Source organism: Oncorhynchus nerka, linkage group LG13, assembly GCF_034236695.1.
Source record: "Oncorhynchus nerka isolate Pitt River linkage group LG13, Oner_Uvic_2.0, whole genome shotgun sequence".
In the NCBI taxonomy this organism is placed as follows: domain Eukaryota; kingdom Metazoa; phylum Chordata; class Actinopteri; order Salmoniformes; family Salmonidae; genus Oncorhynchus; species Oncorhynchus nerka.
In genome coordinates this window covers 33,606,478-33,630,795 of record NC_088408.1, presented here as the reverse complement: position 1 = coordinate 33,630,795, position 24,318 = coordinate 33,606,478, and the positions used below count along the sequence as shown (strand labels likewise).

At 41.6% G+C, this 24,318-nt stretch overlaps 1 pseudogene; it reads right to left on the bottom strand.

The window, feature by feature from the left end:
* Positions 1–22,482, bottom strand: LOC115139404 (alpha-taxilin-like; annotated as a pseudogene).
* Positions 22,483–24,318: the final 1,836 nt, after the last annotated feature.

Sequence of the window (24,318 nt, the reverse complement as noted above, 5' to 3'; positions counted from 1 at the left end):
TAAATTTCAATCAGATATTTATTGAAGTCACGTTATAGGGTTCAGATGGAAAAAAAGACAGTGGCTTTTATGATGCTGTTTTGCAAACCACATTTGGCATTGAAAGGTTTTTAGGCTGCAATGTCCTGAATAACCTTGCTGCCTATTCTTTGGTTATGCCAGTGTATTTCTAAATGGTAAAAAACAGTAAATCTCTGTCGTCATCTGGTATACAATTTAAACAAACTTCTACTGCACGCCATGACTTTGGATAGACTTTGGATACACCAGTATATAGACAAACCAAGCTGGATTAGATATCTCAACTATAACACCAGGCACAGGGACTACAGTACTAACGTTCACACAATGACACATTTGTCGGTTCAGCTGGTCTTCCTTGCATTCTTCTTCTTTGGTGTCTGCTTTTTGGCAGAGGGCTCTGGCTGTTTTGGGGGCTCTGGCTGGACTGGTGCTTCTACTTGAGCTGGAACCTGTGCTGGTTCTTCAACCGGTGAGTGAGCCTGTACTGGTGATTCTACCTGTGAGGGAGCCTGTACTGGTTCTTCTACCTGTGAGGGAGCCTGTGCTGGTGCTTCTGTCTGTGAGGGAGCCTGTGCTGGTGCTTCTGTCTGTGAGGGAGCCTGTGCTGGTTTTTCTACCTTTGAGAGAGCCTGTGCTAGTGCTTCTACCTGTGAGGGAGCCTGTGCTGGTGCTTCTACCTGTGAGAGAGCCTGTGCTAGTGCATCTACCTGTGAGGGAGCCTGTGCTGGTGCCTCTACTTGAGCTGGAGACTGTGCTGGTGCTTCTACCTGTGAGAGAGCCTGTGCTAGTGCATCTACCTGTGAGGGAGCCTGTGCTGGTGCCTCTACTTGAGCTGGAGATTGTGCTGGTGCTTCTACCTGTGAGGGAGCCTGTGCTGGTGCTTCTACCTGTGAGGAAGCCTGTCCTGGTTCTTCTACCTGTGAGAGAGCCTGTGCTGGTGCTTCTATCTGTGATGGAGCCTGTGCTGGTGCCTTTGCATGTGCTGGTTCCTCTGCCTTTGCTGGTGCCTCTACCTGTACTTGTGCTGAGGCCTGTGTTGGTTCGGAGATGTTCTGGGTCTCAGCTGGTTCTGTAGACTCTGGCTCTTCCTCGCTGTCAGAGTCATCGTCATCATTGTCTCCTGTTGACGGGGCCAGTAGAGAGGCGGCGAACTCCGCCAGCCTGTTCTGCTCAGCTCTCAGACGGGCCATCTCCTCTGTCATCTCTGGCTCCTCAACAATATCCATGAGGCTGTGGACTGGTTCAGGGGCCTGCTCCTGTGTCTCGTCCTTGGGTGTCCCCTCGGGGGCATTAGGGGTTTGACGGATGCCTTTGATCTTGGAATACAGAATCTTCCTCTCATCCTGGAGTGCTCGGCAGAGCCTCTCCAGCTTGTCAATCTTCACAACGAACATCTCATACTCATTCTCCTTCAGAGTCCTCTGTGGGAAAAGATAGTGAAACAGAGAGTCAGGGACACTGTTGTTCATGCAGTTAAACTGTAGGCCGCCATTGTAAATAAGAATTTGTTTTTAACTTACTTGCCTAGTTAAATAAAGGTTAAATACATTTTTACAAATTCAATTAAATAAACTTGTTGTAGCTCATTTGAATAAAGGCTCTCTTTTTTAATGTGTTTCAGATAAGTAGTTACCTCTTCAATCATCTCAGAGAGAGCCTTGTTAGTGCTCTCAAATCTGGTCTTCCAAACAGTTGACTCTTTGTCTAGTTTCTTCATCTTCTTTGTCATCTATGAAGCAAAATGTTTGTTGGGTTAAAACATATCTGAAAATAAATGTAACCTTCATCGTTTTGAACATGTTTGATAGAAGCTTCTATCCCTCCAGAAAATAGTTGTTTTCTCATTTCAGGATGATGCTGACCTTATATCACCTCCGAGCACTTGGCCCTAAAAATACACTGTATATTGTAAGGAACAATGATTTTATTTTAAGGATGCCAAATACCTTCTCCATTTCATTTTTGAAGCTGGCATACACATCGTTGCTCTTAGACAACGTAGTCTGGAACTCTTCAAACTTCTGGGAGTACAGAACAAGCTGCAGAGAAACAGAGAAATTGATTTCAGGAGATTGCATGTTGACTTCACATGAAGCAATAATATGCATCTATTCACCCCGGGAACAATCAGATCTATGATTTTAACATTATTTCACACCAGAAACAAATGTTCTAAACTTTAGAGGGAGATGAGAGAGAGAAAGAGCCAGGGGGGGGAGGGGTCAGCAAACATTTGGTCATTCATGAGGGGGCTGACAATTTTTTTCCTCTGTGTATATTTTCCACGAGAACAAATAAGCACTTCCAATAAGGTCACTTATTGTTGGTATGCCTTGCCAGGCAGTCTGTCCAGCTAGAGTTAACAGGCTAATCTCTGGAGGCCCTCAGGGGAAAGCAGTATTGCAGACACAGTCCGTCTCCAATATACAAACATAACATGTCTCTGCAAGCCACCCTGTTCAACTGAGATATACTGTCTATATTTTGAAGCTACTGGTTTGGCACAAAAGCAAAACAAATGACTTGACACACTTTATAAAAGAGGAAAGGCTTTTTGATTGAATATGTTTTGTATTTCAGATCAGTTTCTGTCTGAAGGCTGACTCGGCCATTTCTTTGTCTGATCTAAATCTGTCTGTTACTGGACAGAGAAATTCAGTTTGACATTCCCCGTAAATTAGATTGGAAATGTGACATGGCTTGGTACCCATATGTAATGAAACGTATGGGTACTGAAATGCAATATGAACTTCATTGATGTTTTAATATGACTTTGTCATTTGATTTAGTTGGGAGTCAGGCTAAGGTTTCTATTGTGAAAACCCAAGGCTTTACATAATGGCAAGGTTTCTCTGCAATGAATTATAACCATATGAACTGTCAGCGATAAATGCTTTTCCGTTGGATTCATAAATTATTTTTGTATGATTTATCATTTATTAACATGGTGTGTGTCAGCCCAACTCATTTCATTGTATAATTTGCTTTCACCCAAACAATGATTGTACCACATCCAATAAACATAGCAATTGTAATTTTAGCATAATTTTCAAATGGAATAATCAATGGTACTGGAGTATGCACTCAATGTTCCAACAGAAAAACAGTGCTGCATTGCATTGATGCAATCATCACCTTTATCGACTCCATGTCACATTAATTGCAAAAAGCAAGAGTTTTTTTTGTATCCCCATGATGCAGCGGGTCATCCTGCTGGTTCAGGGAGAGGAAGTTGCTCTTGCCTTGCCTGCTGCTATCATGGGAATTATGACTGCTCTCTTTGCTGGTTTGACCGTGTACAAAACAAAATGCGTACAGTAGCTCAGCTAACAGGTGTTCCTTCCTTTCATATTAAATGCTATGTACATTAAGCCATATAGTTATAAGAGAGGATAAATATGATTTGGGATTACTCTCAAATGAGGGGGTCACTTTGCCAATGTTTGGGGTGATATTGAAGGGCTTTAGATCCCTATGGACAAATACACAGAAATAGATTAGTTGTCTTTTAAAGGCCCAGTGCAGTCGAACATCTGTTTCCCTGTGTTTTGTATCATATTGTACAACAGCTGATGAAACTAACACTGTAATAGTGTGAAAATATGTTAGCAGCGTTATTTCCTAATAGTTGCTGGTTGAAAATACAATCTACACAGGACCTTCTAATCAACAGGTTTTGCATAGGTGGAGTTTTGGCTTGCCTGGTGACATCACCAGGTGGTTTAAGTTAATATAGACAAATAACAAAGAGATTTCCAAATCTCTCCGCCAACAACAGCTCGTTTTCAGATTACATAAGCCTCCCACGCCCCACGCAGATCACTCCCAAAAATTCTTGCTTGAGATTTGACCATTTTAATGGAAAAGTTTTACAGTAAGGTACTTAACTGTAACCGAGAAATGATTTGATATTGAGATAAGAAATGTATGCATTGGGCCTTTAAAACACATTGAGCAATCCAGAGGACCTTAATGGGACTGTGCTTGCCTTTGGTAGGCTTGGACCTGAAAGAAATGGTTTGAATAAGAGTGCTTGGCACCATATTGGATATATTCACCTGAGCCTGCATGACTGTCTCCTGCTCTCTCAGAAGTTTAGCTTGTAGTTTCCACTCAGCTGCGTGTACCAGTAACTGGTTAAAAACAAAACACACGCAAAGCACAAATGTACCTTTTTCTTCAACTGCAACTCTTGCTCCTTCAATGTGTAGCATTTCTTTGTTTTGTCAATTGCCTCCCTAAGCAGCTAACAACAGAGACAGTGAATGGTTACAATACTCATTTGTGTGAGCATCATATGCACAGTAAGACTTATTGGTTGTATACTTGAAAGTAAACCAGAATTAAAATGTAAGGCAAATGATTCTCAACTATATTGACATTGCTTTACAGTACGTTGTGGGTAAGGTCAGTAAAAGTTGGTTAAAGTATAGTAACTTACGTATTCCTTCTCTCTCTTGTGCTTCTCATCAGCCTCCTGCAGCTGTGCGTGGGCTTGCTCCAGTTTGGCATCAGACAGTTTCTGCTGCAGGTCGTGGTGCTTGAAGATCTTCTCCAAGCTCTGAGTGATAGACAAGGTGGGATTGGACACTTTGGTTTGAGAAGGGCCTCTGAGACATTCTGTACAGGTTATGACTCATCCATTAGGATACATTTCACACTTTTTTATCTAGCTAAAAACCACCACCGCTACCCTATGTCTGTCTATGAGAAATGGTCATAAATGTGTGCCTTGATAAGTAATTAAGACCATTGTTGTTTGCCTACAGTATTTCATTGGGAAGTTCAGACACTTTTTATGATGCCAAGGAGAACAGACAAAATAGTGGGTGGAGAACCAATTAAAACCTGTGACTTACTGAATTACTGTTTCACATTTATCAGGGGAGTAAATGGTTTAAAGTATTGTCTTTATCGGGATTTTTATTATTATTATTATCATCAGGGCACACATTCTGATGAGAATACTGACCCAAGATGAGTTCAATTGCGGAAAAGAATTGTTTCTATACATATTGTTTATTTTGCGCGTAAGACTAATCTATTTTCTTTACTATGGGAAATAGCCATATGCATAAACAGTGTGGCATAATTCACAAGTTTTCTGCCAAAAAGAGCAGAGTTCATTTATGTCCATCAGCATTTAGCCAACTATCAAAGGTCAACTTGTATCCATTTTATGTCATAATTGCAATGTATGGATCTAATCACATATTTTAATAAGACACTTTAGATGTTATTTGGATATCAAATAATCATGTCTTTTTGACACTTAAGTGTGGTGTCAGGAAAACAACCCCTCACTCAACGTCAACAAAACAAAGGAGATGATCGAGGACTTCAGGAAACAGCAGATGGAGCACCCCCCTATCCACATCGAAGGGACAGCAGTGGAGAAGGTGGAAAGTTCCTGAGCATACACATCACAGACAAACTGAAATGGTCCACCCACACAGACAGTGTGGTGAAGAAGGCGCCAGAGGGCCTCTTCAACCTCAGGAGACCAAAACTCTGATACAATTTTACAGATGCACTATCGAGAGCATTCTGTCGGGCTGGTGGTGCGGTCTGCACAACGCATCACCGGGGGCAAACTACCTGCTCTCCATGACACCTACAGAACCTGATGTCACAGGAAGGCCAAAAAGATCAACAAGGACAACAACCACCCGAGCCATGGCCTGTTCACACCGCTATCATCCAGAAGGCGAGGTCAGTACAGGTGGCATCAAAGCTGGGACCGAGAGATTGAAAAACAGCTTCTATCTCAAGGCCATCAGACTGCTAAACAGCAATCGCTAACTCAGAGAGGCTGCTGCCTGCATTGAGACCCAATCACTGGACACTTTAATAAATGGATCACTAGTCACTTTAAACAATTCCACTTTAAATATTGCCACTTTAATAATGTTTACATATCTTACATTACTCATATCACATGTATATACTGTATTTTATACCATCTATTTTACTATGCCTATGCACTTTTACACTTTACCTATGCCGCTCGGCCATTGCTCATCTATATACTATATGTACATATTCTCATTCATTGTGTATTAGGTAGTTGTTGGGGAATTGTTAGATTACTTGTTAGATATCACGGCACCTTCGAACTAGTAGCACAAGCATTTCGCTACACTCGCACTAACCATGTGTACGTAACCAATACAATTGGATTTGAAGTGTTAATACTGACTACAACCAGCAGATGGCACTCACGACAAATTATTAGAAACTCACAAGTTTAAAAAAAAAAGTAAAAAATAAGAAATTGAAATCTTCTTATGTTTTACCACACCAGCTGCAGCTGTGTGTGGGCAGCAGAAGTGGTGCAACAGCCTCAGTGGCAACCAACTGCATGACAGATCCTGTTTTTCGTGCGTCACTTTAGGCTTGTCATTTTCCTGGTGTATTGTTGTGTGATTACATATGACATGCTATAGTGTTATTCAATGAGCGCCCTTGGCTGGCTATATCTCTGACTGTTGATGTGCGTAGGGAGCAATAATACCTCTAAGTGTCTCTGAGTGTCTTTATTCAAAGATCTGACTCATTTCTTTTGTCACAGCTATCTCACTAAACATGACGTACAAGTGTCTACTTCCTGTATAGACTTTTGTTCCTTTTGGGGACAGATGAATTATGATCAATAACAGCTTTGGTTATCAAATGACTCCATGACTGGAGCCTGCATGCATGGTGTTAGTAGGCCAGGGATTTTATTTAACCTTTATTTAACTCGGCAAGACAGTTAAGAACAAATTCTTATTTACATTGACAGCCTAGGAACAGTGGGTTAACACTGTTACTGGCCCAACACACTTACCACTAGGCGGCCTGCCACCCCAATGAGAGTGTACAGACATATAACAGTGAGGTTAAGGTTACGTATTCCTGTTGTGTACCTCCTCTCTCTGCTCGTACTGGCTGATGATGTGTTTGAGTTTGTCTGCCAGGTTGGCGTTCTCCAAACACAGCTTGTTGTTGCGGTTACTGTGCTGCTCGATCTGAGCCTGGATGTCTGTCAGTGTGCTCTGGAAGTGAGTGGTGATCTCCCTGCGCTTCTCCTCGTCCTCACGACAACGAGCTAGGGTCTCCTCCTGAGAGATTAAGGGAGGTAGAGAGGGACAAGGAAGGGAGAGAGACAGAGAGAGAAAGAGAGTGGGAGAAGGCGGGAGAGGGGGGGAGAGAGCGGGAGAGAGAGAGACATTCAGAAGCAGGGGCGGATTGGCCATCTGGCATTTCGGGCAAATGCCAGGTGGGCTGGTTCATTTCTGTCCCAGTGGGCCTGTCTAACTTTTTCTCTTTTTTTTTTGAATCCTCAGGTACCCTAAAATATAATTCAACTATAATATTTCATACGGAAAGAAGTATGTTCAATAGAAAAGCAAAATTAGCAAGTGCGCGTCCTCTTCGTCGTGCGCCACCAGACTGATTTCCAACTCTGACTCCCAGTACCAAAACTCAAAATTCTTCCTAATTTGGGAACAAACAAGCCTGAAACCTTGAACAAAGACTGTTGATATCTAGTGGAAGCCATAGGAATTGCAATCTGGGAGCTGGAATTGCGTAGAACTCATAACTTTCCATTGAAAGAGCATGGGCTCTCTTTGGATTTTCTCCTACCACATCAATTGTGTTATAGTCTCATACATTATTTTAACATTTCTACAAACTTTAGAGTGTTTTCTATCCAATGGTACCAATTATATGCACATCCTGGCTTCTGGGCCTGAGTAACAGGCAGTTTACTGTCAGTCAGACAGGAAGTGGAGAAAAATAGACCCTAGCCTGAAGAAGTTTTGAGACCAAAAAATATGTTGCTTAGAGATTTCATAGGTATGCTGCAATACTGTAAAGGCATCAGCATGCTTCAGTTCGGCTGGTGCCAAACTCGGCTAGCCAAACTGAACAAGTGTGCTTGCATACTCCCTTAAAAAACCCTCGCTTGAAAAATAAGAAAAAAGCGGCAATAGTACTGTTTGTCCATTTTGAGACGCCATAGCCAGTATATGCTTCCTGAAAATAGTTTGAATTAATCTAACATAACTCAAGAAATATGTAATTGATTTTGACGTTTTTGCTAAATAGATCTTAGTCGCGTTTGGTGCAGTATTTTTCAATGAAAAAAATTGCATGAAAACAAGTCATCTCTCATTGAATGACAACAAAGACTTTATTGAGGAACCCCTACTGTTGACCAATCACCGACGAAGGGGCGTAGACTTCGGTTCCAAACTTCAGCTTGCCTCCAGAAAAATGTTGTGTGCCACCAAAACCCGCTTTTTTTCCCCACATCCATGGGCTTATTAACACTAAATAAAACAATGACACTATTAATAAAACATTATTTTTGTTTTAACAATGGCAATGCTAGCTATTCTCTATTGGAATTTGAAAGGCCGAAACTGTCGTATTAAACATTCCAGTTTTCTTGATATCCTAGCAAGAAATCAGGTTGATACAGCAATGCAACACACTTGATTCAAAAGGACGGATATAGAAAAGAGAACCATTTGTTCAAACTGACTGCTTTTTCATAAGCCCCAAACATAACTAAAGGTGTAATCATTATGATACATAAGAAACTAAAAAGGATCATCTTGGTTAAAGGTGGAGATCAAGAATGCATTATCCCTTTATTTATGGATAGAAAATGGCCTTTATTAATGTGTACGCTCCAAATTCATATGATCCTATGATTTTTGATTTTCTGAACAGCATATTGTTAGAATTGAACTTAATTCCATCTGGTTATTGGGACAGACATGAATGCCATTTTGGACAACTTTAATAAGACCAAATATACAATCCATATGCAACCAAGGCTCTCTAGCATATACTCTCTGATTAGAATCTCATTGATGTCTGGTGAGTACATCATTTTAAAACAAAAGAGTACAATTCAGAGGGGTTGGGTTAAATGCGAATGACAAATTTCAGTTGTACAACGGACTAGGTACTCTTTCCTTTTTCCTTTCCTTTCTACTGAAACAGGCATAAATCATTCGCACAAATCGATTTCATACAATTATCTGCACCTGTAATTTCTTTAATTAAGAAAATGGACATTAGACATATGCGCTTGTCTGACAACCACGCTTACTACTGCCAACTTCAAATCTCTGAATCTCCTAAAAGAGCCACACGATGGAGTTTCAACATTTCAGTACTACAAAAGCCTACATTCTGTGATCAATTTGAAATTGAACAAGATTCTATGGGATGCCACCAAAGGTTTTATTAAAATAATGAATTAAATAAATCACAATTAAAGGAAATATATTTGGAAATGTTGTGTTAGAATGTTTTCAACAAACACTCTTTTCAGACCAGGTAGCTATTACGCTTTCTAAAGTCAAGACAAAACTTCATTTATTGATACGACGAGAGCAGAATTTGCCATCCATCAAATAAGACTCAACCATTACTTCCATGGTAATCATCCCAGTCGTTTACTGGCCAACAAGCTACGCAGTCATGATCAATTAGCTGATATAGCAACTATTGCATCTAAACCAGGGGAATTATGATCAGAACTCAGATTAATCCATCACAGATTAATCCGCTTCTATAAAGAACTGTACACAACTGATTTTAAATCTACACCAAGCAAGACTAAGTCATTTATAAAATAATGAAGAACTCTTCTTCTCTCATCAGAGGAAACCACCTCGCTGGGAGCACAAATCTCTATCAATGAACTCAAAGGGGCATTGGATATCATGAATAAAGGCTAATCACCTGGATGGGACAGTATTCCTCCTGAGGTCTATTTAAAATGTTGGAATCAATTAGGTCCACTATTGCTCGTAATTATTTATACAGCCATTCACGAAGGTTAATTTGGGAGAAATGTGTATACAGGACTAATTTAGCTTTTATTTAAAAAAGGTGTTCTCACTATTGCTCCCTTTCTTTGATACACACATATATTAAACTGTTTTCTAAAATGTTGTTGTCCCATCTCGAGACTTACCCAAATTGGTTAAAAGAGAGTTTGTTAACAAGTGTTTATCCTCAGATAGCCTCTGTCGACTATTACATATCTTAGATGCTTCATCAGAAATAACAGCTCCTTGGGCTGTATTATCTCTCGACGCAGAAAAAGCTTTCGATAGACTAGAATGGTCATATCTCTGGTCTGTCTTGGAACATATGGGAATTGGCTCCAATTTCATTAATATGATTGAAATACTATATGCCAATCCCTCAGCCATAGTTATAACAGGCAATATCTGTTCTGCTTCGTTCAGAATCATTAGAAGCAGCAGACAAGGCGATCCAATTTTGCCTCTGTTATTCTTACTATTCATGGAACCCCTGGCCCAGGCAATTCGTCTATCAACGGAAATAACGTCCTTAAAATCTGATCACTTCATCTCATTATGCGCAGACAATATTTTTTACTTTATCCAGCCAATGTATCTCAATTGTCCCAAAACAAATTGAAACTCATGGATAAATTCAGCTTAATCTCAAGCTATAAAATGTCTCTACCCAAATCATCCCTACTGCCTCTCAAGACTCCAATGGATGACTCAATTTCTACTTATGGAATCCCAATTGTTTTAAATATTTGGGAAAATATAAATTTCCTTCCTTAGATAAAACCATTGCCAGAACTTTAACAGAACGCTCAAATCAATTCAATCCAACCTCAGTAGATGGAATAATATCCCAGTTTCTTTAACTGACAGAATATCTATTGTCAAAATGAATATATTGCCAAGGCTGAATTTCTGTAGTTCAATGCTTCCCATGGCTTCTCCTTCTGGCTATTGGGATAAAATTCACAGTGCTGTTTCAAAATGTATATGGGAAGGTAAATGGTCCCGGATACAATTAACACATTTACAAAGAGGGAAATACGTAGGAGGACTATCCGTACCAAACTGTAAATTGTATTTCCAGGTATTAGCATTTCGCCCCATCTGCAAAATTGAATAAAAAAATGTAACTAGAATCAAAATGTCATGCCCATACTCTAATATGTTACAATAATGCCTTGCGATCTGGAGGGTGGCCTTTTGCATCCCCCCAATGGTCCAAATATGGAATTCGTACCCTTATCAATATCATGGATGGTAATGGTTTGAGATCATTCTAAGATTTGAACGACACACACATTACCAGGCAACTCCTTCTTTTCTATATTTACAACTATGGAAAGCCAACTACCATCCAATGATGGGATTTATAAATAAAGTATCTGTGCTCCCGAAAGGACTGATCTCCATAAGATGTATTATTATGTATTATTATTATTCTGAGCTAGCCATTACAAAACCGTAGTCCACAAATCTCATTCACAAGTCCACAAATCTCATTGAATCTCAACCACCTTTTAACTGGAACAGAATATGGAGAAATATTAACTTGGCATCCCGTAATCTGAACCAACAATTTATACATTTTAAGTTTGTTCACAGACTGTATTTAACACCAAGGAAACATTTTACGATTAAATTGGCACCAACTCCCTATCTGTTCCCTGCATCCCCTACATCAGGTAGGCCATTCCTTTATATGATGTGGGAGTGCCCTTGTCACGTTCTGACCATCGTTCGTGTGTGTTTTCCTTGTTTTAGTGTTGGTCAGGACGTGAGCTGGGTGGGCATTCTATGTTGGATGTCTTGTTTGTCTATTTCTATGTCTGGCCTGATATGGTTCTCAGTCAGAGGCAGGTGTTAGTCATTGTCTCTGATTGGGAACCATATTTAGGTAGCCTGGGTTTCACTGTGTGTTTGTGGGTGATTGTCCTTAGTGTCCTCTTGTTAGTTTGCACCAGTTTAGGCCGTTTCGGTTTTCACATTACGTTTATTGTTTTTTGTAAAGTTCGTGTTTCTTTATTATTAAATAAACATGGATTGCAATAGCCACGCTGCATTTTGGTCCGATCCTTGCTACACCTCCTCGTCCGAGGAGGAGATAGAAGAAAACCGTTACAGAATCACCCACCACAAATGGACCAAGCGGCGTGGTAACGGGCAACAGCAGCGAAAGGAGGAATGGACATGGGAGGACGAACTGGACGGTAAAGGACCCTGGGCTCAGCCTGGGTTCTTCCTTGGGGCGGCGAAAGCAGAGAGGCGCTGGTATGAGGAGGCAGCACGGCGACGCGGATGGAAGCCTGAGAGTCAGCCCCAAACATTTCTTGGGGGGGGCTCACAGGGGGTAGGGCTACGCTAGGTAGGAGACCTACGCTAACTTCCTGTGGTTACCGGGGGGCTAGAGAGACCGGGCAGGCACCGTGTTATGCTGTGGTGCGCACGGTGTCTCCAGTGCGGGTGCATAGCCCTGTGCGGTATATTCCAGCTCTGCGTATCGGCTGGGCTAGATTGAGCGTCGAGCCAAATGCCATGAAGCCGGCTCTACGCATCTGGTCCCCAGTGCGTCTCCTTGGGCCGGCTTACATGGCACCAGCCTTGCGCTCGGTGTCTCCGGTTCGCCTGCATAGCCCAGTGCGGGCTATTCCACCTCGCCGCACTGGCAGGGCGACCGAGAGCATTCAACCAGGTAAGGTTGGACGGGCTCGGTGTTCAAGAGCTCCAGTGCGCCTGCACGGTCCGGTCTATCCAGTACCACCTCCACACCCCAGCCCTCCAGTAGCAGCTCCCCGCACCAGGCTTCCTGTGCGTGTCCTTGGTCCAGTACCACCAGTGCCAGCACCACGCATCAGGCCTTTGCTTCTGGGGCAAAGTTACAAAATGAATTTCGAAGTGCATGAATTTAAATATTCAATGCTTTGCTTCTATTATGTTACTTAACGATGATAGTCCCTTGAATCTCTCCATCAATCAGAGAAGATTACTGCTGGCAGACAGCACTCACTCTCTCCCATTTAACCAGTGGATACAGTTACTACTAGATGTTATAATATCAGAATTATCGACAGCGAAAATAAATGGTGCTAGTCAAGGAACAACTGAGGCCTGGACAAATATACGTGACTCTGTAAAGAACAATATAATGCGCTGGGGTTTTATATGTAGGTATTTCTTTGATTGTTTTTTGTACCTGTAAACCCCACTCTGAAAAAATAAACTAAATAAAAAATGTGTCAAAAAAACCATTCAGTTGCTGGGGTCAGGATTGTGAAATGCCAGTTTCCAGACTTAGCTTACTGAGAAGTGAACCAAGCATTGCCAGAGTTTCTATCTTAAGACATGGCTGTTTATTTGACTGTGTTTACAAATGACACAGGCATAAGCTCCAACATGGGAAATGTACTGTAGCGCAATTACACCCACCGATAAGTGCACAAATACAGAGCTCTTACAACTGAAGGAGCAAAGCACATTAATGCCAAGCCTCCTCAGACTCTCGCTTACATCATGAGCTACCAGATGACAAGACATGATCTTCCACTTTCAACAGCTGTCCCATTCCAATTCAGATGAGCACATTTTGATTAACTTTTGTTAGCATGTAGGATTCTTGTTTAGATATTTGTATATTGTATGTTTGATTGATTTAGGATGTATAAAGAGCTGGCTATTTACACAAATCTGCATATTAATCGATTATACCCAACAGTCAAATGATCATCCTAACTCTGCTTTAACCCTGATTTCCTCTATATCTTGAAATGTGAAGATGCTAGAAGGAGCAGAAAGAGATGGGTCAAGGCATTAGAGCCTCTTTCTCTCGCCTTTGATTTATAGTCGAAGAGCAGATGCCACAAAAGCCCAATGAAACCATCCTTCTTGTCAGAGAGCCGCGTCACCGGTGCCCTGTGTCTGAGGGGTCTCCTCTCTGAGTGGGAATCACACGCATGCACGCACACGCACACACACACACACACACACACACACAGTGCCTTGTGGCGGTGAGAGACGAGAGAGGGAGAGCGACATGGAGTCCAATTACCTCCCAAGGGGAGCAGAACAGGAGATTCAATACGTCCCAGAGATTGTGTAAGGGTTGCACAATAGACAGGACACTGATCCAGTAAAAATGGACTATTTGTTTACAGATCATTGAGCATTATGCCATTGACTTATAGGGTGATTTATGATTCATAAACTAATCAAATGGCCAAACTGTGTACATAATTATTGGCTGTGAATCAAAGGATAAGTGAACAGCGGTTTCATTTATGTTGAATAAGGCATAAACTTTATCAATACCTAGAGTTTAGCTGAAGAGGTTTCACCTTTTGAGAGGATGAACAGCAGTGGCAATGTGTCAACTCACAATAGAAAGCTTTCATTGTGCTAAACCTGTGACCTTTGCTAAAATTAGGTAGTGCCATTGGTCATGCTCTTTCTGTGAAATGTTACACACGAGCCACTTATAATGGGATGACTAAACATACCGTATGTCAATCTATTATTTATAGATGTAACAGGACACTCACCCATGTAAGGCCTAATTGAGATATGACCCCCTCACATTGAGATCCCTTTGACTCAGGGTAGAGAGTCAAGGCGTTTTGGGAGTGTCGCCTTTAAGCATCCAACTTTTCGAATGACAATACCAGTAGAATGTATTTTTTAAACACATTTCTACAGTGGGGTAAAGACATTTGAATTCAATCACTTTTTGACAGCACCCCTTTAATTTGAATGAAACCTTCCATACGTATTTGCCCATGCCAAACCATTCAAGAGATAACGCTGCTCAAAGTTCACCTATTTTGCATATCCCACCATACAATGAGACATCCATGTCTTTCTCATTGGAAAATAGATTGATTGAAAAACTTTTTTTTAATATACATTTTGTCATATTTTTACCTTTAACGTCAATTTTTTTTATTTGATTGGAAACTCCGATTTTTCATATTTACAGATGTTGTAGCTTAGACCCTATTTGACATAATCTGAGGTTTTTGTGTTGTGTCTGCCATCAGTTGAGACACAACATGCTTTTGAATACAGGGTGGCTGATAAATGTACTAAAATTGGAATAAAATCGAAATTACAACTTTCAAATGGTACCACAAAGATGGGTAGATGTCTACACATCAGATAATGTAGCCTTGAATGCAAATATGTGTGTTTTAAATTATAGTGTCAATCCTCCACAGGAAACCTATTGAAATCATATAAATATAGATTTAAGTTGAAATTGGACGGTGGGTGGGTGGACTGGTGGCTATCTTTGTGGTTGTAATTAGAAGTTACAATTTCAGTTCAATTTCAATGGTGTACCAGCTAAATTACAGTGGTCTGAAGGGATATATCCATTCTATTAATTATATTTCTATGAATGAAATGACACCCAAGAGCATGTTGTGTCTCAACCGATGGCGGGCACAACACAAAAACCTCAGATGACGTAAAGTAGGGTCAAAGCAACAACAAATATGATTAGAACAATTTTATTTTTAAAGAAATTATAAAATAGTTTGACAACCCTGTTTGTAGGTGTTTAAGTGATATCAAATTCAACCATTTATATTTTCCAATGATGGAGACATGGATGTCTCATGGTATGGTGGGGTATGCAAAACGGGTCAACTTTGAACACCTTTATCTCCTGAATGTTTTGGCAAAAGTCACTTTCTGACCTCTTCTTCCATTGGCAAACATGTACGAAAAGTTTTGTTTAAATCAAAAGGGATGCTGTCAAAAAGTGATTGAATTCAAATGGATTCATCCAACGAGTATAGTTGACAGGCATTGACAGTAACATTTTCACTCTCCTGCATTTGATGTCTTATTTCCCTCATCAAGTCTATTTGAGTTTCAATACTCACAGCTACCACCAGCAAGACATTAATAGAAACTTTATGGGTAATGGGCTTTTTCCATTAATGCACCAGTGTGTCGCCAGTGATTATGTTAATGTGAGCTCTAGTGTTATTTTTTGGGGAACTGTGTTTCCATATAGCTAGGGCTGTAACGAGTGCGCTGAGAGTCGGGAAGCAAGTTCAGGGAGTGAGTGTTTTAATAAATAAACGTAATATCATACAAAACAAGAAAACACAAACAACGCAGACATGAAACAGAAACAGAAACAATGACGCCTGGGGTGTCACATCTGCTCCTGCCACACCCCCTAGTGGTCATCCGGTGTCTGCTTGACCTGCAGCCATTCCCCCAGTACACTCTCCCCCCCCCCTCCCTTTCTGTTTGTGTGGTTGGAGATAGGTTTGCAGGAGTCAGAGCAGATCCCTACCAGCTACAACTCGTTCCATTATCAAGACCTCTACAAATACTCAGTTCTGCCACTTCCACTCTGCCAGATCGTAATCTCTGCTCAGTCAGTTTAAGCTTCTAGCCATTATTATCATTCAAGATCCTGTTACCCTGCTGTACCTGCTTCCCTGCTTGACGCTGTTTATCCTCTCACTGCAGTTTGGCCACCCTGATTCTGTCTCCTGTTCCACATCTCACCACCCTGCTACTCTGTTCTGGACTCAACATCACTCCCTTGGATTCCCCTCTGGACCTGTTTACCCTGTCCCAACCTAGCTCACTCCAACCTCAGCCTCCACATCTGGTTTCACACAACTCATCCGAACTTCCCTGTATCTGCACTTCATCTCTCCCTGTTACAATAAATATCTTGGTTCATTCATCCCTGTTTTCTGGTCTGAGTCTGCTCTTGGGTTCCTCTGTGCTGCTCCGCTTAACATGGGGAAGGAACCAAAGGGAGTGACATATATAGGGAAGGTAATCAGGGAAGTGATGGAGTCCAGATGAGTCTGATGACACGCATAACGATGGTGACAGGTGTGTGCCGTAATGAGCAGCCTGGTGACCTAGAGGCCAGAGAGGGAGCACACGTGACAAGGGTTGACACTAGGGAGTTTTGAAGAGCAGAATGAACAATCTCTGCAACATCAGGACAGTTATTTGTGAGAAGGTGTTAACTGTGACATTCAACAATCTAGGGTTGGCTGAGGTTGAGCTGTAGCAGAGTGGGTGTGTGCAGTTAAAATTGACAAAAGAAACACATTTATTTCCACAAGGCTGTTGGGTGAGACAGGGATGCAGTATGAGCCCCACCATCTTAAACATATATATCAACGAATTGGCGAGGGCACTAGAACAGTTTGCAGCACCCCGCCTCACCCTGCTAGAATCTGAAGTCAAATGTCTACTGTTTGCTGATCTGGTACTTCTGTCCCCAGCCAGGGAGGGCCTACAGCAGCACCTAGATCTTCTGCACAAATTCTGTCAGACCTGGGCCCTGACAGTAAATCTCAGCAAGACAAAAATAATAGTGTTCCAAAAAAGGTCCACTTGCCAGGACCACAAATTCAATCTAGACATCGTTGCCCTAGAGCACATAAACAATATCTATCTCGGCATAAACATCAGCACCGCAGGTAACTTCCACAAAGCTGTGAACGATTTGAGAGACTAGATAAGAAGGGCCTTCTACGCCATCCAAAGGAACATATAATTCAACATCAAAATCCAGGAAAGAGCTGTTAAAATCTACAACCACCTAAAAGTAAGCGATTCTCACACCTTTCATAACAAAGCCACCCCCTACAGAGAGATTAACCTAGAGAAGAGCCCCCTAAGCAAGATGGTCCTGGGGCTCTATTCACAAGCAGACCTCACAGAGCCCCAGGATAGCAACAAAAACATAATTAGACATAACCAAATCATGAGAAAACAAAAAGATAATTACACATTGGAAACAATTGACCAAAAAACAGAGCAAACTGGGATGCTATTTGGCCCTAAGCAGAGTACACAGTGGCAGAATACATAACCACAATGACTGATCCAAAACTAAGGAAAGCTTTGACTATGTAAAGACTTAGTGAGCATAGCCTTGCTATTGAGAGGCCGCCGTAGGCAGACATGGCTCTCAAGAGAAGACAGGCCATGTGCTCACTGCCCACAAAATGAGGTGAAAACTGAGCTGCACTTCCTAACCTCCTGCCAAATATATGACCATATTAGAGACACGTATTTCCCTAAGATTACACAGACCGACAAAGAATTTGAAAACCAATTAAATGTGGATAAACTTCCATATCTATTGGTGTGAAGTATCACAGTCTGCCATCACAGCAGCAAGATTTGTGACCTGTTGCCACAAGAAAAGGGCAACCTGTCACGGATCCCTCCGGAACATTCATTACGCACACCTGGCCCCTATTCCCAGTGATTAGTAATTGTATAAGTGTGTCCTTGGTTTACCATTGTCCTGTCGATTATTGTTACAATGTCAGTTGGTGCGTGTGAGTACCTGCACTGTGTGTTTTGGCTTTCGTGCCATTGTGGATTGTGCAGATGATTACGGGTCTCGTCCCGTGTGTTAATCATTGTGCGCGCGTGTTATTTATTTGTGTTAATCATTGTGCGCGCGTGTTATTTATTTGTGTTAATCATTGTGCGCGCGTGTTATTTATTTGTGTTAATCATTGTGCGCTTGTGTTATTTATCGTGTTATTTATTTGAGGTACTCCTCGCTCTTTTGTTTGGGTTCCTACCCTGTGTTGTTTGGTCTTCGTCCCCGTGCCTTTACACGGCACCGTCGTAATTTGGGTGTAATAAAAAACCTTATTACGCATTCTGGCGCCTGTCTCCCAAATCATTCATACCAATGTGACACAACCAGAGAAGATTTATTTTTCCTTTTGTATTTTAACTATTTGCACATCGTTACCTTGCCATAATATGACTTTTGAAAATGTCTCTATTACTTTGAAACTTTTGTGAGTGTAATGTTCTATTGTTTATTTCACTTTTGTTTATTATCTATTTCACTTGCTTTGGCAATGCAAACCTATTTCCCTTTCCAATAAAGCACTTTGAATTAAATTACATTGAATTGTGGTACGTAATCTTGCTTGAGGCCTGATTCATACTTTCTTTCAGAGCGAATGCCTATAGGCTTTAGCTCAATGGTCTAACATAGTCTTATGTCATGTGGATAACCTGGGTTCAAAACCTAGTTGGTCTTATGAACACCCACCCCGACGGTGTTGAACCCATAATGTTGAGTAGATTAGTGTAATGCGGAGTTAGACTGGGCTGTGAGAAACCACCTCAAGGGTCTTGAGCCCATTATGTTGATTAGATTAGTGTAGTGTTAATTGAAGCTGAGCTGAGTAGTGAGCAGTGATCACACACCTTGAGGGTCTTGTTGTGCCTCTGGAGCTCCCTGCAGAGGCCCTCCAGTTTGCTGCGGGCCAGGATGGCTCTGCTGTGCTCGTACTGGAGCTGGTCCCTCTCCTTCCCCACGTGGCCCTGCTTCTTCTGCAGGAACCTCAGCTGCTTCTGTTCCCCACGACGTTCCTCCAGCTGTGGACCGTGCAGACAGATGTGCTATATATATTACACTGGATCACAGCCTCTGCCCTCTGTACAGACTTAGGCTCTTTAAGCTGCTTTTGGCTAACAACCGGCTAGGTGACTAAAAGCAGAAAGAATGCCCGAAGAGGATTTGGTATGGCTGGGTGGGTGGGTGTATATGGATGAGTATATATTTGTTTAATCTCGACACCCAACATCTGTTTATACGTTCTGTTTCCTTTTCCTGGTGATACTATGAACTGTATATTAGGATGGCCTAAGGAACTATCCATTTGTTAAACATGAAACTGACTGCGAGAGCCGATGTCTTTGATAATATTATTCATAATGCATAGTGTTCTTGATATCTCTGTCGAGGAAATTAGAGAGCCATGTTATAGCTAGCTGTATCACATGGCATATGACCTTGTGTTCGGATTCGCTTTTGCTGCCGGAGGCGAAGAATATTTAGGTCATCACGGTATGAAGCTGAACCCCTTCCAAGATCTCACCAGGCACTCTCTGTTTTCCCCGTTGATTCATTTGTGTGTTTTTATTTGTTTCCTTTTAACTTTCCCTCGCCTGTTTTTATTGCCGCTGGTTACTGCTGTGCTGAAGGACTCTACTCTCTGCTGTGCTGAAGGACTCTACTCTCTGGTGTGCTGATAGAGGGGAGAAGAGAACACTCACCAGTTCGGCATACTTCTTGAGGAGAGCATCCAATTTCTCCTGTGGTGTGTGCAGCTTGTTCAAACTTTGCATTAGTAGCGTGCCCTCCTTTCCTGTGCGGATAGAGATAAATCATGTAATGTTTGTTTCTGTAGGACTGATATAAAAAAAAAGAAGGATGGAAAAAGCCCACCAGGGATCATTCTATAAATTTCTTCAAAATAAATACTCTTCGGAAGCCATTTCCTCAGCATGAAAGCCATTGCTTCTTGACAACTATGGCTTTGGAAAAGCAAATCAAATCAAATTGCTGAAAATGTGCAAGGGAGATGTTTATAACCCTCCGTTGCTGGCCCGGTTTCATGTTGTGGCAAAGAAACCAACTGTCTGCTGTTGGTTCGAAAATACATGTTTGTGTTGCTTCTGCCCAGGACTTGTGTAACCTGTCCTCAAAACAGAATCTGACCATGGGGCACAACATTGCTGTCATGGTAAGATACAGTAACAGCATGACTCTGCTATTTAGTCTACTCTTCCCTTTGTGAAAATGTGATGATGAATGGGATTAAGTGTAAACTGACATGCACTTTGTCTTAGATAGGAAGGGAAGTTGTTTAGTTGTGACGAGAATATTTCCTCTGGACTCTCTCATCAGCACACTGCTCTGTCTATGCCCTCACAGCAACTGCTGTCAAACAACAGATTACAGCACAGCTGGGTCGAAAAACAAAGCCATTCTCCTGCTGAATGCAAAGGCTAAGTGAAGACTTGACTATATGTTTTCAGTAGAAATCACTGTGGATGTTGTCTTTAAAAGCAAAACTGCACAATACAAATAATACATGAGAGAAACAAAACAAAACAGTGACACTAAAACCACTCACCTAAGGCTTTCTGCAACTTCTTTGTATCCTTGTCCGTGCTGGCATCCTTGGTGGCTGTGACTTCATCACCTTGCTCTCTGCTGGCCTCCTCGTCCACCTCCTCCGTTTCCAGGACGATGCACTGTTTCTCCATCAGGCTGGCTGCGGAGCCATAGGTGCTGATGATCTCCTCCAGCTGACGACCAAACTCCTCCATGGGGTCCATGTGCTGGGCCTCCTGGGCCTGGGGTGGAGGGACCTGGGTCTCTGTGGTGACTGGGGACTGTGGTGGAGTCACCCTGGTCTGGGCTGGAATGACCTCTGCAGCAGACTGGACATTGGTCTCCATTTTCACAGATGTGGCTGAGAGGGGACGGAGATGTTAGATACTAGTACCCATGTGGCAGATACATAGAAACAGTGTAAAACAAACAAACTGAAAGTATACTAATCAATGGTACCTGTGTACCACCTGCCATCTACATCTATAACCAAATCGCCAAACTGCAATATATTTTTTGATAGACTAAAAGGTCAACAATATTTGAAAGAAATCTCATATATGTAATGTCTAATGTTTAATCTGATGTTCAAGCTCCTGTTCATCCTCATACTAGTTAGAGTATTACTTCCAAGCAAAGTAACTTTCAGTCTGATGCATGTGGTACAAATCACTAGGGGTGGTGAAAAATAGCACAAAACCCAGTAGCCTGTCAGGAGTCAGGACACAATACCACTGTGAGGATTTAAATCTGCCCTGTCACAAATAGACATCAGACCCACCAGGCTCCCTTCCCACTTCTCCCTTTCATTTAATATGGAATGAACTTAAAGTATCCAGAGGTTGTTTATCCCCCAGCTCTATTGCAACATGATTGCCCCCTGCTTATCAGGATAAAATTATCCCTAGTCCCCCTCTGCAGCCCTCTTCCCCCCTCCCTGCTTCCAGCGGGCAGGCACATGGCACCTGTTATGAGGCTTCACTCTATTTTAGGAGCCTCTAAATATGGTCAAGCTATTTCGTATTCTAGACACGTATCTACTGATGTCAATGACTGTGCTTTTACGTAGAAGTGAGAAAAACAAAGTTGACATTTTGTTCTGAATGTCTGCATTCATTCTTGGTTAGCTGTTATAACACCTGATGAGATTACACATATTTTCTAAACGACCGTGTGTTTCAGTTGATCATTTGGAACAGCTAATCACCTCCTCTGATAATGTTGAATTAAGAACGCACATCAAAAAACACTTGTCATCAGTGTTTGAATAATTTAGTGTGACTTCAGGCCAAATCAACTTGGCAGAAAACTTCCCTACCAAATCAATGCACCACCATGGTACAGAACATTTATCATTACACATGTCGCACTAGCACAACACATTTGTCACTATGGCTTGACAGTAACGCCAAGAAACTTTGTCACCACATATCATGAAGCAGGTTTAAAAATATTTTTTTTTACCAACCATTATCTCTAAACAGTCCAGGAACACTTAGCACTAAGACCAACAGAAACTCAAACTTAACATGTCATTTCTGTACCTGAAAAGTATGTAAAATAGTATGGGACAGCCACTTACCAGGTCCAGCAGGGAGAGAGAAGTGAAATGGGTCCAACAGTGACTGAGACAACAACTGTGACAGGCAAGCCCCTTAAAATAACTTCCTGCAACTCAACTCGGCTCACACCAAGAGGATGTCGGCCCATCGAGGGGGGGGGGGGGGGACAATAATAGCCTTTCTGATCAGGCTTTCCAGGAGGGCAGCGCCGAGGACCACCCTTGACTGTCCTTTCTGGAATCTCCAGGGGCTGTTTTTAAATAAATGTTTGGTGTAGGTCTATAGTACACGTTTAGAATGTCTGGTTATTATACCTCTTGTTTAGGGCACAGAGTTTTTCCTGACCATATCACATGACTACGAAATACTCTGGACCCTGGATAGCTTATAAGTAGCGCCCAGTTTTTTTCTGGTCATGTCATGTGGCCAGGATAACCCCCTGGCCCTAGTTAAAGCTCATGTTGTGTTGTGACAGCTGTAAAAATGGTAATGTCTCATCATGTTATGTTGAAGTTTTTTATAGAGCTGTTTGTAGGACTCATAAAATCTATACACATTTCATTCCATGGAATATGTGAATGTTAGCTATCAAAATTTACAGGAGGCAGCCAAAATGGCACTTGGCCATTTAAATGACCTCTTTTTAATTAAAACTTTATTGAATGACTCGCTATGATGAGCATTTAACTGCTCCAGAGTGCATTTTGTTACTGCGCTGGCGCCCTGATTTACCACCAGCTGCAGTACTACTTCAACTTCTTGCCAAGTCATAAATGTTAATTATTTAACTTCATGGATTTCATGTGGAAGCTTTTCCTCTGCCCCATCTATTTCATAGGTCAACACTGAACTGTTTATTTAAAATGAATTGTATGTAGCTACTGACCCCCAAACCCTCTATATGGTCAAATGACTGGCTAAACATATCTGATTGGTGTGGATTGAGCAGGAGAATATGTTGAATCCCACTGCTGGACTGGGATTATAATCCTAAATCTAGTAATTCAGGACGTGACTGAGGTGGCCAATCATAGATTGGGGATGGGGTGCTGTCTCCGTTTCAGCCGCTGTAAATTGGGGCTTGATAGTGAAAGCCATGGTTTGTCTGTTGTAAAGTATCCTACTGCACTAACGTAGCTATCAGGAGAGAGCATCAGCGACTCAACCTAGACATTCATTCACATGTACTTTCTAAATGGGAGATAATTAATACAGCATTACTGATCTCATACCTTTTCTTAGTTGGGGATCCTTTAACACACAACACCATAGATAAACACTAAAATTATGCCCACACATATACACATTTGAGTAAAAACTGTTGGGGTGTCTGTCCTTGCATTCGTAAGTTTGTCTGTAAATTTGAGAGTCACAGCCTCGTCTGTCAGTTTCCAAACAGTGTTAGGGTCAGGTTTTGAAATGACAGATTGGTCCTTTAAATGGTTCGGATCAAGTCTTCAACGAAAATCCATGCACACCTGTAAGCAAAATTAATCACTGAAAGCATTTAGCCTTTTTTAAGGACAGATAATTTTATTCCTTCTTCTAGACACTGTCAACATACAAATCAGGGGTTGTTTGCACACTTGACAAGGTGTTAATGGCACACAGACTGACCAGCAGAGCAGCATCTATGTTTTTTGGCACAAGGATACTCCTCGTCACTGTTATACGTCCCTGCCAACTGTCCCGAAGACAGTTCTGTGTCTATGATCGGGCTGAAGCCGAGGTATATTAAAGTAAATATTTCATGTTTATGGAAATACTATTTTTAATGTCCTTCTCTGTCATTCACTGTATATTTTATTTATTTGGGAGCCAAGAGAGCCTATCATTTTGTCTGAGTGAATTTAATATTTTCAAGGGTTTGCACAGCACACTTCACAAAGACAAGTGTCTCTATTGCTAAGCTACTGTATTGGTGTGTCAATTTGGTTTTCTATAGTCAAAGACACCAATTTCAGGATTCATTGCAATTTACTGA